Source organism: Sinocyclocheilus anshuiensis, unplaced genomic scaffold (assembly GCF_001515605.1).
Source record: "Sinocyclocheilus anshuiensis isolate Anshui unplaced genomic scaffold, SAMN03320099.WGS_v1.1 scaffold919, whole genome shotgun sequence".
Classification (NCBI taxonomy): Eukaryota; Metazoa; Chordata; class Actinopteri; order Cypriniformes; family Cyprinidae; genus Sinocyclocheilus; species Sinocyclocheilus anshuiensis.
The window spans coordinates 242,335-256,603 of record NW_015547671.1 but is presented as its reverse complement, the minus strand read 5'-3'; the positions used below and the strand labels follow the sequence as shown (position 1 = coordinate 256,603).

Sequence of the window (14,269 nt, the reverse complement as noted above, 5' to 3'; positions counted from 1 at the left end):
TGTGATTGGTTAGCTGGGTCAGTGTGTGCTGTGATTGGTTAGCTGGGTCAGTGTGTGTTGTGGTTGGCAGCACTCGGTGCCTGGTCGGGAAATGTCACGCGCCTTACCATAGCCGCCTGCGAGCTTCAGTGTAAATATTGTGTCAATATCAAATCAATTTGAGTGCGATTTAAACCCGGATGATTGTAACCACTCTAAGTTCGTCTGCCTTGGGAAAGCTAGCGTGTCTCTGACATAGTGATAACACTCGCTGCCTTCTCTAATGCAGCTCAACCAGGTCTCGTGCCATTCGTCGATATTTGTGATATCACAAATCCAGGAAAATATGCGTTGTAGTCCAAACGAGTCGTTCGTTGTAGTTTTTGAAAAGTGATTTCTGTTAAATAAAATATCTCCTTTTGAATTGAACTTTGAGCCTTGTAACTTTGCAGATCTTTTTTATGCTCAAACAGCAACATTACAGACTAACTAAAGTTGAAAAAGTTAAAAAGCATAATAGGACCCCTTTAAAATATATTAACATCCTAAAATACATGTTTACCTTATAGGCAAACTACATACAGTACATTTGACTTGTTTGAAACAATTTAAAATACTATTTGGCCAGTGGAAAAGAATGAGAACAACTCTGAACACTTTCTCTGAAATGTATGTTCAAGGACACTGAATAGCAATGGGATGTCTCAAAAGGCATTTATAGTCTGCAACTCATATTTTCCAAATGTATTGTACCTTTAACTGTGTTAAACATGGTGTCACATGGATAAAATATGCATGGAAATAATATGTTATGCATAGTAAAACTAGATGTTGTATGCTCCATATATGGTTATTTCGGGGTGGAGATTCGTGTACGCACAATATTCCTCTGACTGGGTATGCTGACTGCGCTGACAAAGGGAATTTTGCGCAGGTTCTGGCATATGCATGGTTTTGTAAATCTGAAAACTTTTGTGTGTACGCAAAGTCTAGCTTTTGTGCGTATGCACACTTTTAAGATGAAATCTACGTACAGTTTTATACATGAGGCCCCTGTAGGTGAAGATGGATTGTGTGTGTTTTGTGAGTGTAACCCCTCCGGTCCTAACCACCCTGCTCTGACTCAAACGTGGGTCGCCGGCATGGGAGGTGGGCGCACTAACAAGGATGGTAAAGACCGCAGCGTCTAGCGTCAGTCGCTACTGTGCCTCTTGAGATCAGGGGAGTGAGGTTTCCCTGTGCAGCTCTTACCAGCTGGCTTATATTACACAAGGATCTACTCACCTTCATGACACACAAAAGGTAAATGGTTGGTGCAAGAGCTGTCATGCCATCGTCCATGAGCGTTGTGTTTGATGACTGTACAGTTTTCACCATCTCTATTAAAGTTAGGTTGTCTAGGAGCCCAGTATCTGAATGAGGAGTCACTCTGATCTGACCACTGCCATGAGTCTCTGACTCTGAATAGACCGATCCAGACTTGTGATCCAGATAAGTTATTATTACTAATGATCTTCTCAACCTGTTCACTCTCATTCTGGTTTCTCACACTGACCAGATCAGTGTGATTCTGTCTGCAGTAACTCTGAGCGTCTGTCCAGTTCATCATCTGATCGACAAAGACGAGTTATCTGTTTGCTTTAAGAAAAACAAATGGAAACACATTCATGAACCAGTTTGGTCATTATTCTTGTGCTGCTTTATGGTTTGGATGTGAACAGGAGCAGCGGTGGAAACATCAGAAAGACGTCAATCAAACACTTTGAATATTAACAATATATTCAGGATTATTTTAAAGATATAACATGTAATAACATTTTTGAACATTGGCATGGTTTTAAAACACTTTCTGTGTGTCCCTTATTTTTCTTTACACATTTCTCTAGGATACTTGATTCAGACACAAAGAGCCAGATCAGAGAACATCAAACAGAGGAAGATAGTTAATTAGTCAATAGAAATACTCACTTGGACGGTAGATTAGTAATTTATAAATGAATACATTTGCAATGCTCATCTCGATGCTCTATTGTTTTATGTTTTAATGGATTTAAGCTAATCCACAAGCAATAACGAAATTACAGGTTTGTATCAAGATACTGAAGGCTAAAAATATCAAGCAGTATTCTCTAGTTACTGCTGTAAATTAATAATGAATGTTATCATCATTATCAGGTGATTATTATTATAATTATTAGCAGCAAGATCCATACCAGTCTCTAACTCTCTCCATATTTTTTTTTTCTTTATAGACTCTTCAGTTGCAGGTTCCTATTGTCAAATTACCTTTTTTTCTGGGAATTGTGTCTATACAGAAATTGTATCAACGTTGTTTCATAAATTGTATGACAAATATCCACAGTCTCTTCTAAATTCAAGATAGAATTAAAAAGTAATAGAGTTTAGCATTGCATTGGTGCATCTAAATAAATTGTTGTAATTTTAGCTGTACTCACTGTTGTTGCAGATGAAATATCGATTATCATTACATGGCAAATCATGCAATTTTCCATTCTGCATCATAGCACAATTGTCTCTACCATCTGGTTGTTTATCTCCCCAGTTCAGATAGAGCGCAGGTTCACCTGAAGACCACTGCCATTCATCACGACCCGTCTTCTGCAGCCCGATCCAGACATCTTCAACACCTTCATCATTCACACTCTTCTTCAGCTCGTTCATGTCGTTCATGTTGTCAACGGTGGCCAGATCTGTGTATTTCTCTCTGCAGTATCTCTGAGCTTCAGTCGAGGTCATTTATAAAGTGATACTGACGCTGAACACATTCAGATACGGAGCAGAGAGCTGTGAAAGAGAGGCTTTGCTTTAATGCTTTTCATAACAGGATCAAACCTAATGAAACTATAAATCATAAATAAAACCACAAACACACTCACCAATGAGAAGAATAATGAAATATAGAGTTTGGTCCATTTCTGAGAAAGAAAAAATTCTGAAAAACTAAAATATGCTTTGAATATTGAAATATGCTCACGTTTTCAAACATGATTCTGTAATTTGAAAAAAGCAGCATTTACTATTATTAAAATAACAAGTCTAATTCTAGTTAAAGAATGAACTCGTGAGTTGTTCTTACTTTAGAGGTAATGTTTGTTTCTTACTTTAGAGGTGATGTTTCTGTCTGCAGCTTCAGACTGTGTGATTAATATATCTGCTCTCATTTGTCATTCAGCATCACATCATTTGTTTATTACTCTAAACAAAAGCCTTGTTCATTTCTCTCCTCATTCATGTGTGTGTTCACATGTTTTCTCAGTGTTGGTCTTTGAGGCTGTAATTCGCTCGAAGCCTTTTAATTTGAATGTGGTCGAAAGTGGAGTGTCTGTATGTTCCATAATGAAGTCATATTCCACAGTGGCTTCACAAGAAGAATCCACCTCAACATTTGCATTTTCTTATCTAATTCTTTATGTTCCATGTTTTTCACTTTCGATACTATCACAATACAGTAATGGAGCAAACACTGCACTCGGTGAACTCAGAGTCTTAACTTTATTTTACACAAACACTGATATAGAAGCATTTCTCTGCCTTAAGCGACAGCCTGCATTCTCTGGGACCACCTCCACTGGCCAGCAACCCTGGACCCTAACACTAAATAGCCAATCATAATCTACTGTTCACACATCACCACATCTCCCCTCCTTAAAGTTCTGCTGCCTCCTTACTTGTTTTTTTTAGCAATATGGGATAAAGCAAATTACTTGCAGATAACAGATATAGAACAATACCAACTGCTTAGAAGCATCAATCCCTTTACAACAAACCTGTCACTAAACAGAACATAATCCTCAAATATATATATTTATATCTATACTTTTACTTTTCTACCAGCAAGGGTTCTTTTGCGTGTGGGTGAACGTGTGTAGTGTAATGGAAGCTGGGGTACTGGACCCATTCATGCGTCTAAGGTCAAATCAGTCTCAAGAGAGGGTCCATCTGTTACTTCACTGTTCTCAATTATGTCTCAATTATGTTATCAATGTGTCTTAGATGTTTCAGGAGTATTAAATGTTTTTAGTGACACTCTGAATGTGTTCCTGGTTCCAGCGAGAGATTGTGCCTTCCTTTGTTTGCACAATGTATGATCTGGGTTCGGGAGCTTTTCCGACAACTGTCGCTAATGTTTTCCATGCTTTTTCTCCATCCAACTTAACTTTCACACTTTGTCCAGGATGTAGGTCAGAGTATTGTCGGTTGTAGAAGTACTTATAAGCCTGCTTGGTTTGTTTGTCTTTCATTCTGACTTGTTCATAGTCAATTGGACTTGGTAGCAGGTTATTTGGTCTGATCTGATGTCCGATCATTAGTTAAGCTGGGCTCAATCCTGTGGCATTGATAGGTGTATTTTTTCACAGATGTCCGAAGGGATGTAACCATCAGGGGTAATATAATTCTGCCCGAATATTCGGCTGAGTCTGGCACAGTTTGGGGTTTGCTGGATAACAGGTGAGCCAGGGGATCAGCGCAATATTTTACACAAACCTCTAAAGTCACACAATAATGAGTGTGTGAAGTGAATGAATGTAAACTTTGTGAATGAAAACAGCGCAAATCAAACATTGCTGTTGCCTCTCCGTGAATCTCTCAGAAACCAGAGCTCGTCAAGAGTAATATCAACTAAAATAATACATCATACACATTCTACTAGTTGTGTATATTCACATCTAAAGAATGCAAGTGAATTGAACCTAGCTAAATGTGATGATTACCATGTTGTTCAGCAAATCTTTTAACAAAGTCATCTAAATTCAAAGCCTTCATGCGTTTTGACTCAATGCTGAGAATAGCCAAACTCGACAATCTACTCTCCGCCATTGTAGACCTTAGATGATTTTTGATTATCTCCAGAGCTGAAAAACTCCTTTCACATGTTGTGCTGTGAACTGGTAACACTACAGCTATTTTGCAGAACCTGAAAAGCTCAAAGAAAAAAAAAAACATCCATATGATTCCAGAAAATGAACAAACTCTATCAGAGTAGTAGTACTTTCTTTTCCATTCATTTTAAGTCTATCTAGTGATAGTCTTCTACCTGGTGAAGCTTATGCTTAAGATCTTCAACACTTGACTCATAAGCATCAGCCAAATGGACACTCTCTTCCTCCCTCAAGAAACTACAGCTTGATGGATTCAAAGCCTGGATGCCTTTCATGATGTTGCAACTGGTATCTGAAAAACATCTTTCCATTTCCCCAATCTGTCACAATGGTGGCAAGGACAAGGTGAGTCAAGGATCTAAATGCATCAGTAATTTAATGAAAACAAAACAAATAAAATACAAAAAGGCAAAACACACACAACAGGGAACAAAATCAAAACCATGCAACAGATACACACAGGATGTATAGACAAATAAAGACTGAAACACAGGGGTAAAAATACAGAGGGTAACAAGAGACTAATGAGTAACAGGTGAGACTAATTAATTACTATGGGAACAAATGAGGGTGACTATGGAGACAGGCCAGTGTTGGGGAGTAGCTAGCTACAAGTAGCGACACTATTAACGTAACTACATTTTTTCAGTAGTGTGACAGTAGCTCCGCTACTTTTAAAACAGTGAAGCTTTTCCAGTAGTTAACTACTTTTTCCAGCAAGTAGCGGTTTAGCGCGACCAAATCCTACATTACGTTTTGCGTTCTGACGAGTCACGAGCCTGTAATGCATTGAAGCAGCACAGCGTCTTCTTCTGACTAGATCACAAACTAAATGCGTTCATTACCGCCATCTGTTGTGATACCACGCATCTCACGGCTTTACAGTCTGTCCACCGACAAGAGATCACCTGATGATTTTGCAATGGATGTACAGGAGAGAATATTTCACATGAATCAACTGTAATTTATGCAAAACAAAGATGCGGTCTACGTCGAAGACTATACAGGAGATGAATAATAGCCTTTTTAAACGGATTACGTTTTTTTCACTCTGTAACAAATATCTATTTTACAATGATGAACCGTCATAATATAATCTGTGCTAATAAAGCACAAAATGTGGTATTTTATCTGTAATAAAAACCACAGTTTTGTAATGAACACTAACCAAACAGAAAATGAAATTGTGATATAGTAGTGTGCTTATAATTTGGCAAAGGATGGTTGCTGCGGGATTCCACGCAAAGCACAGTGTTCACGCGCGCAGCTGATGATTGACGTCAGAGCGGCTCCATTCACAGTCAGTAAATACCGCATGTGCTGTGAGTTTAACCTGCTTATTTTACGACTCCTCCGTATCCAGTTTAAGTTGCATCCATTTTGTTATTGCATTGATGTTACGTTTGTAGCAATTTTGCACTTTGACAGTCAGTTCGATTTAATATAACTATATAACTATATTTTATTATTGTGTGTATCGGATAGTTTACAAAATCAAAAGATTGGGACACTCTTTGTCATTGAAATTACTTGGAAAATGTGACCCCAATCAACCTGAATTCACCCTACTCTTTGAAATCATGATTGCATTATAATTTGTTGTTTTAAACCACAAATATTTTACTTATAACTTCATTATATTTTATTTATAACTTCATTATAATTATTCTTTAACAATTATTCAGTTATTTGTAATGTTAATTGTTATATATACAGTGCTGCTTGAAAGTTTGTGAACCCTTTAGAATTTTCTATATTTCTGCATAAATATGACCAAAAACATCAGACTTTCACACAAGTCTTGAAAGTAGACAAAGATAATCCAATCAAACAAGTGAGACAAAAATATGTTCTTTGTCATTTATTTATTTAGGAAAATGATACAATATTACATATCTGAGAGTGGCAAAAGTATGTGAATCTCTAGGATTGGCAGTTAATTTCAAGGTGAAATTAGAGTCCATCTGTTTTTCAGAGTTGTTTTCAATCAGTGAACTTACTATCAGGGGCCCGTTTCAGTAAGGAGGTTCAACCAACTCTGAGTTAAAACATGAACTCTGAGTTGACTTAAGCCCTATTTGCACGGGATTAGTATTATCTGGGGACCTTATGTGATTTTGAAAGTAACCCCCCACCTCTGAATTTCGTGTGGTGCATTCACACGGGATAAGCGAAGCCTGTGATTTTACTCGAATTTACCGACTTATCTACCGGATACCCGGATGTCAAGGCTTTGAGAGTCCCGTTCTATGGTCCAGATGGATTTAAAAAAGATGCCGCAGAGATGCCGATTCGCACGGGACTAATATTATCACAGGACCTCGGTGTTCAGCGAAATATGGTAGGTCATTTGCGGGAGAATGTTTACTTTACAAATTACAGACATGGTCGATTCGCATGGGATTAAGATCACAGACAACCTCTGCAATTATTACAAATGACTGGAGGTCAACAGGTAATACTAATCCCGTGCGAATAGGGCTTTACTCTGAGATGGGAAACTCTTGAGTTTTCGGTTTCAGATCAGCTGAATTGAGTTAGCTCAATCAACTCTGAGTAGGTTGACTCTGAGTTTAGCGCGTGCACCACGACTATGAAAAGCCATGATCAATGGAGCTCCGAAATTACGATTCACCATGGCAACAGCACCCGACAAAAAGACGCCTGCATTCTTCAGAGTCAGTACAAGTTTAATTCTTATCACTGTTATAATATCACATGTGAAAACTGGCATAACGGTAGGTTATTGAAGTACTATCCAGTACGTATGCTGTGCATAGAATGCAAATTTTCTGTATGCATGGAATACTCGAATGACCTACTATATTTGCCAGAATCTGCTAAATATAACTGAAGTACACTGAAATCAGTACATAAGCTGTGTTCAGAATGACATAGTACCATACAACTCCTACTATACTGCAGTATGCTGTAGGTATACTGTGAATAGTATGTGAATTATCTGTATGCATGGAATACCAGGATTACCTGCTACATTTGCTGAAATTTGATGTATGCATCTGAAGACACTGCATGGGATACTGTTTCCCAGAACGCAACGTGCTCCATGTGACGTTTCATCTTCAAACGCGCGAGTAAACTGGAGGCGCGGAATAGTAATTATAAATGTAACACTTGTATATGTATATATATACATATAGTACATGTAAACCTCAAACTATCGATGTGTATCTAAAAATATTGTTAGTAGGACATAAATTCTACTTTAATCTCTATGGCACGTTTCCGATCAAGTCAAATTACGTCACCTTTATCTCTATAGCGCTTTATACAGTACTGACTGTTTCAAAGATATTAAATAATAATAATAATAATAATAATAATAATAAAGCATTAACATAATATATAAATATATATAAATAAAAATAATGTTTCAATTACGCAAACAGAATTCAATTCCGCTGTAAAGCAGCTCTTAAAAGGAATAAAAAGAGTGTATAAGGACAAATAGACCAATTTGTTGGCAGAGGCTATTTACATTTACTCCACCCACCAATGCCTGGCTGCGATAAACAGCACTGCAAAAGACGCCTGTCTATCTGTAATATCAGTGGAGCAGTGAGTAAAAGACTCGAGATGTGTGCCTTTAACGCGATCGACCCTCGTTTGATCAGAAAGGCATTTATTTAAAAAAAAAAAAAAATGTGAAAAGTGGAAATAAAACACCTCATTAATAATACAGTGTTATTAGGTATGCTTAGCTGTAGGTACACTAAAAAATGCTGGGTTAAAAACAACCCAACTTGGGTTATGTGGCAACCCAACGCTGGGTGAATATTGGACAGAACACATGCTGGGTTATTTTTGCTTGGGTTAAACATTTTTACCCACCATGCTGGGTTGTTTTATTTAAGTCATCTATTGTTTAAAAATTATTATATTGCTGGCTTAAAATGGGCTGGAAATTAAAAATCACACACATAATCACTATAGGCAACAGCAATAATCAAAAGATGAACATTTATTATTAAGCAATAACACATGGACAAAATACAAGACAAATTTAATTTATTTGGGTGAGTACAGCATAGTTTACAATATTACATATATTTAAACTAGTTTAACATGCATTTTAGAAATAAAAAAGGCACATTTAAAAGTAGCATTTTAATTTAAGTGTATTCAACTGTTCTATGTAATAATTTTTTTACCAAAATAGTGCTAATTCTCGTGCCGGTGTGTCGCCGAAATCTGAGCCGGTGAAGGACTGCTGTTCGTGGGGGAGCAGCGAACTTCAGACCGCGGCCTCGCGTTTCACTCGTAGCTGAAAGATGCCGTGACTGACTCCAAAACCTGCCCATAAACAAACATTACTGAGATTAGAGAACATATTTTAACATCAAATTAAATTAAACTCATATTTATAACGAATAAAATCCATTTATGTTATGCAAGGCAAAAGGCATTTCCATCATGCGCTCTCTTCTGTAGGACTCAAAAAGCCTGCACTCTGACTGTAACTCAGCAGCTGGGTTGTTTCATTGGAGACAATGAACAAAATATAACCCAGAACAAAATAGTAGAACAAAAATAACCCAGCATTAAAAATGACCCATATATGAACGTGAGAAGAGAAATCATCCAAAAATAGTATATGAGTGATATACACTGAAAGAACTTGTTCTTAGGCTAATCCTTGTACACCAACCCCCACTGGTTCCACAAGTGATGTCAGTAAAATTCATGAACAGGAATCCATTTGATCTCTCACTTCATGAATTACCCAGAAAGCAGTTGAAAAAATGTATCAATAAGTAGCCTACTTTTTTCAATTGAGCATTCTCTTTCAAGAAGAATTCTCCTTCTTCCATTTGTTGGCACTTTGCATTCTTTGTGCATACCCAGGTGAAAAAAAAAAGTATACTTGAATGCACTAAAAAATACTTAGATACCAGCATGTACATTTGTAGTACATTCTTATTTTTTGAGCTAAACAAAACTGTAAAAACGCTATACACTATAAATGCACTAATTAAAAGTATATTTCTACTTCAGTAGTACTTCAGTGCAATTGCAAAAGTATACTAAATACCACTTTTAGTGCATTGAAATAAAGTATAATACTGCAAAAATATACAGAGGACTTTTATTAGTTTATTTCTTAAAAGTGTGCTTTGAATTATTAAAAAATTTGTTAAGTATTAGTACACTTTTATATAGTTATCCTGTTTAAATTAAATTGATTTATTTTATATATTACATTGGTTTATTTAATATATTACATTATTATCAGTTCAATCATGACAACTCTCTGAAGATTTAACATGGTGATGGATAAGGCAGTAAGCTCATTGGCTGCATATGCAGCATGAACCAATCAGCTTGTGCCAAGTCATTTAACTCTCTGAATAACATCAGTTACATTAACAATCCGTCAGCCTGCGCCATCTAGAGTTTCATGACTGAACTATCATAGCATGCCATAGCAACATGTTCATAAGCCTAAACCTGCTCGGGAGCAGCTTATTTCATGTAAACAGAATTAGATTGCATCTTTTTAAGTGGAACTGATATTTAAAATCTATCCCAGCCACTGTTACTCTATTACAAGAGTACCCTACTAATCTGGGGACAATCATTTAAAATAATAATAATTTAAAAATTATTTGAAAATAATATTATAATGTTGTGTAGTCTATAACTATAGATTATACAACACTATAATATCTATATCTATAACTTACTATAGACACACCTCCGGCGAAGAGATTTAAGCCGGGCTCTCCCTTCTTCCGCCTGGATAAGAAGAAGCCGGGCATGCTGCTGCCCAGAGCCGGACACGCGGCCGTCGGCGTGGACACACAGCGCAAACAGCTGCCCATCTATCAGAGCAGAACACAGCTCATCAACCAGATCCGACAGCTGCACAATGCTGTGTTCATCGGTAAGACCGCACATACACAACAACACGTGTTATGATCCTAACTCAGTGGTCCCCAACCCAGGGGCCCGTTCCTTTATTACAAGAGTACCCTACTAATCCAGGGACAATAATTTAAAGTAATAGTAAATTGAAAATAATAGTATAATGCTGTGTAATCTATAATACTATAGACACAGCCAGTTTTACTCATTGAAAGATTTATTCGTGATAAAATAATAACTTTATAATTGTATTAGAGTCTTACATGCTGTACAGTTAACTGAGTCGTGCATTAATTTGAGTGGTGACCGATATTATGGGAACGCAACGCAAGTACCTCCAGATTCTAGCTGAACTGGTGCATTTAATATAAATTTTAACCTCATTGAGGAACTCAATGCGAGGGTTAATTAAGTGATTGATGGTTGTTCAGATCTATGCAATTGCACATATTGCTGTAAACTTGGGATTTCACATTTTCATTCTCTTAAACTCATTATTTCCTCACTTTCTCTCTTTCTGCAACTTCTGTGAATGCGTGTGTTTATGTGTTAGATTAGTTTATATGTCTTAGACTTATCCAATAAAGCCTTATTTATATTGAAAAGAGAAGTATCTTGTGTTTTGTGCTCACAAGTTAATGTCTTAAACTGCCGATCTTGTTACTGTGCTAATTAATAGTGTTTTCACTATATTTTGGATATAAATATCCATTGCAGAGTTGATGTTATACGGCCCGTTCAATTAATCGCTGGCCGTCTCAGTGATCAGCCGTAAAACAGTGATTCTGTCCAAATTCCCTTTAAAATCTTAAATTTTTTTGGAGCTAAATTGACCTGTTTCCCTTACAGGAATCATGTAAAAAATATAAAATAACATTTATGTAGTTTTGTTCACTTTCTATAAGGCTGTTTCCTTATAAAGGCCCAGAAATTTCTCAAGCTTTTCGTAAGGTGTCTTTTTTAATTATATGACGTCACTACGTTGCTGTCTTGCCGCCAGCCAGTCGCTGCATTTCTGATCGTGGTTTAGAGTATCGATACATCTGCCCTTTTCGGGGAACACGAGAACGCGCAGTAATCTTGAACAACTTGATCCAGATATTTTAATCAAATCTGCAAGTTCATTTTGAAGAAACAAATTAGCCAGAGATCAGTTATCACGATTACTAGATCTGGAATCTTTCAAATCATCTCAAATGTATTAAGCGAGGTACGAAGAACGGACCCCTGGGGTGTATTCCAGAAGGGAGGTTCAACAAACTCTGAGTGAAAACTTAAACTCTGGGTTAACAAACCCCCTAAATAGGAAACTCCGTTCAGCTGTTCTGAAACCGTAAACTCAGAGTTAGTTCAATTCACTCTGAGTAGGTTGACTCTGAGTTTAGTGTGTGCACCACGACTTTGAAAAGTCAAGATCAATGGAGCTCAGAAATTACGATTCACCATGGCAACACTGAGAAAAAGACTTCCGCATACTACGCAATACGTAACTTTAAGTCTTAATCACGTAATATCAGAGGTGAAAACCGGCAGAAAGGTAAGTTATTGAAGTAATCTTCATTTTTATGGTACCCCACGGGCGAAAAAAAAAAAACCCTGGCAGCAGAAAAAAATAAACATAAAAACATAATTCAATCAGGTAAAGCTTCAAATGTAAAAGGTTCATGGGTGTAGGCTACATGACTTTACAAACATTTGACATATTCAATAAATAGGCTATCAGTGTCTATTTCAATGTGCAGCGGTCTTTTCCGCATAGTCCAATGATCTTTTCACATAATTAAATGTTCTCTAATCCAACATACATTTCTTAATTAGGGTAATGAAATAAACATTTGACTTCTATTCAGTCAACAGCAAGAAGGCAGAGACTCGTAAAATGGGGGGAGAACCTGCACCAGCACCACTGACAGCTGAGGAGGAGATGGCCACAATATTAAAATCCAACTGGGAAAAGAATAATTGTTGCTTTTCTATTTGTAGGAAATAAAGATGACCAAATTAATTGTGAGTAATTTGTATTTAACAGCTGTGGTGGTGGTCAAAACACAATTTTATACAAGTAGCATTGTTTAACAATGCAGCAAACATTTATTTTTTTTTTTATATCTTGAAAAAAATACTTTAATGTATTTTAAGCATTAACATATATTTTTTATTTTGTTTAGTAGTAGGCTACATTTGGCCAAAATCTAGAAAAGATGATGCTGTAATTGGCTATGCTGTAATTGAAGCCAGTGGGATTCACAACATCTTGTCAACAGATGAGGTTCATTAAAATTACACTGTAATGACAGTTTCCCTTGGATTTTCCAAGCAAAACCGCCCTGAGTCATTCACATAATAATTAGTCTACAGGCTTTCATGTTTTCCGTTTCGTTACATGCTGCTCAGACATTGGCAGTAATATTAATTTTATTTTAATACTATATGACATAATGAAAAATGTTCAGTTTGTCTATAGAAACAAGTAGCTAACTTTTGCCAAGCAAGCTAAGGTTACTTGTCAGCTTTTTACTAGAGCAGCTTTTTATTCTGACCTGTAATAACATTCATTTACTATTTTTTTTTTCCAGGTAAGTGGTTGCAATCAATTTATTTTAGCTACATTTAAATAAACAAATTTAGTTGACTAACTTTCAACATTACTTTTGTAATAACTAACTTTCAAATCGATTGCAACCACTTACTTACACAAGCTTCAGTCTGGATCCAGAACACCTGAGAAGAGATGCCAACTTTTGAAAGGTAGTGTATACGTTTTATATACACACACACGTCGATCAACTTCTAAAGGAGATGTTATAACACATTCAAGCAATGCCTGTTTGTTTTTCGGGAAATAAAGCACTTTTGAGATATAAATGTCTCATGCATACTAAATAGCAGCACTGGATTTTAAAGAGGTCTGCATTTGAGAACTAATAATGGTTACGACACATTTTGGGAAAACTGATGCAAAGCCAAAATACTGATACAGCCATGTGACATCAGGACAGGGCGATAAGCTGAGACAATTTAATGTTTACTATTGTCATTTTGCATTATTGACACACTATTTTCCTAATTAATGCTGTTCAGTTTCTTTGACACAATCTGTATTGTTAAAAGCGCTATATAAATAAAGGTGACTTGACTTGACTTACCTTAAAAAAATGTAAATCCAATGAATAATTATTTTATAGGCACCAACGCAACTTACACAATCAAAGCCCAGAATGGTAGGAAAGACATCGTTAAAGTACTCCATGTGACTTCAGTGGTTTAGCCTCAATTTTATTAAGCAATGCGAGTGCTTTGTTTGCACAATAAAACATAATTTATAACTTTATTTATGAAAATATTGATCTGCATTGTGTGTTCACGATGGCATTAAAGGTATAGTTCACCCAAAAATGAAAATTCTGTCATTAATTACTCACCCTCGTGTCGTTCCAAACCCGTAAGACCTTCGTTCATCTTCGGAACACAAATTAAGATATTTTTGATGGAATCTGAGAGCT

General features: G+C 36.5%; 1 protein-coding gene and 1 pseudogene across 1 annotated transcript in view; one reads left to right on the top strand and one right to left on the bottom strand.

Moving 5' to 3' along the window:
- LOC107702777 (C-type mannose receptor 2-like) overlaps positions 1-2,913 on the bottom strand; it is a 4,148-nt pseudogene extending 1,235 nt beyond the window's left edge.
- The window catches only part of LOC107702774 (C-type mannose receptor 2-like), a 42,116-nt gene that overhangs the window by 18,344 nt on the left and 9,503 nt on the right, over positions 1-14,269 (top strand). The window lies entirely within an intron of this gene.